This window comes from Triticum urartu, chromosome 5, assembly GCF_003073215.2.
Source record: "Triticum urartu cultivar G1812 chromosome 5, Tu2.1, whole genome shotgun sequence".
Classification (NCBI taxonomy): domain Eukaryota; kingdom Viridiplantae; phylum Streptophyta; class Magnoliopsida; order Poales; family Poaceae; genus Triticum; species Triticum urartu.
In genome coordinates this window covers 111,336,411-111,338,481 of record NC_053026.1, presented here as the reverse complement: position 1 = coordinate 111,338,481, position 2,071 = coordinate 111,336,411, and positions in this window count along the sequence as shown.

Below are 2,071 nucleotides of genomic sequence, written 5' to 3'. Positions count from 1 at the left end.
CTAAGCTAACGGAATGGGTCAAGTCAATCACATCATTCCCCTAATAATGTGATCCCGTTAATCAAATGACAACTCATGTCAATGGCTAGGAAACATAACCATCTTCGATCAACGAGCTAGTCAAGTAGAGGCATACTAGTGACACTCTGTTTGTCTATGTATTCACACAAATATTATGTTTCCGGTTAATACAATTCTAGCATGAATAATAAACATTTATCATGTTATAAGGAAATAAATAATAACTCTATTGTTGCCTCTAGGGCATATTTCCTTCAGTTAGTGCATTGGACCATGTGCTAGTAGTTAAAATTTGAATTATGCACATAAAATTCCTAGAAAACCCAGTTAATGCCTAAAAATGTCCAAACGAACCCCAAAAAATCACAAAAATTTACATGACACTCCTGTTGTTCTATGTTGATACTAGCAAATTTTTGAAAGCAATAAGAGGCAATGGATATCGTTTCGTCCCCAAAGGTGGGACGTTCCCTATCGAAACCATCATGCTTGTTGTGAGAAGCTCTGGTTTGTGAGAAGCTTATACCCAAACCTGCCCCAGATGGGACAAAATTTGCACCACTGCATGTTGATGCCGCTCCATGATAACATGCCAAGTTTCATGAATTTCAGACGAGTTTTGGATTTACTAGAATTTAAAAACCATGTATCTCAACGTTTTGCCGGCAATCAACTGTGTCGTGGTGTTTGAAATTCATTCCCATCTCTTGCATGGGACCTAGAAATTCACCCAAGGACACACATGTGATTTTCCAACCAAGTTTGGTGCATTGGACCATGTGCTTGTAGTTCAAAGTTGAATTATGCACATAAAATGCCTAGAAAACCCAGTTAATGTATAAAAAATGCCAAACGAACCCCGAAAAATTCCAAGATTAAACACAACACTCCTGTTGTTCTGTGTTGACACTAGAAATTTTTTGGAAGTAATAAGAGGTAACGGATATCACCCCGTCCCCAAAGGTGGTACGTTCCCTATCAAAACCATCATGCTTGTTGTAAGAACTCTAGTTTGTGAGAAGCTTATACCCAAACATGCCCCAAATGGGACAAAAAATTTACCACGGCATGTTGATGCCGCTCCATGATAGCATGCCAAGTTTCTTGAATTTTAGAAGAGTTTTGGATTTACTAGAATTAAAAAATCAGGTATCTCAATGTTTTGCCAGCAATCAACAGTGCCCTGGTGTTTGAAATTCATTCTCATCTCTTGCATGGGACCTACAAATTCACCCAAGGACACACATGTGATTTTTCAACCAACTTTAGTGCATTGGAGCATGTGCTTGTAGTTCAAATTTGAATTATGCATATAAAATGCCTAGAAAACCCAGTTAATGTGTAAAAAAGGCCAAACGAACCCCGAAAAATTCATTCCCATTTCTTGCATGGGACCTAAGCATGCACTGAAGGACATAGATTTGACTTTTAACCAATTTGTATGCATCGGAGCATGTGCATGTAGTTTAATTTTTAATTGTGCGCCTGAAATGGCTAGAAAACCAGTTTAATGTATAAAATGTCCAAACGAACCCTGAATAATTCCTATTCTTTTACGACACACACATAGTTGCATGTTCACTGCAGATAAAAGGTCTAGCAATTCAAACAGCGTCCATTGCCGCTGCGACCCCATTTTGTAATTCAAATCAAGTAGACCCCACATAGTTTATTATCACCAACTATGTGAGATGTATACATGTAGTACAAAATATCTTGGAGCACCGTCGGTGTATAGTACGCCTATGGCTTATGCAAGAAGGTGCATCGGCTATAGTCCACAGCCGGCGTGTCAAGCACACTAGCTCGCTCCCCAGAAACTCTCGCCTCTGCGTCCCTCGCAATCTCGAAAATATCTACCGCCTAGAAAGTTTTATTATTTGATAGCACACGATTAGTATGTGCAGACCATGTGTGATGTCTGTTACTCCCGCTCTGCTTCAGTCCCTTGATTGAAATTTTTAGTATCCCCGGCATTTTACTCCCGCCTCTGCATCCCTCGCAATCTCAAAAATATCTACTCGCCCTTGATCCAAATTTTTAGTAGCCC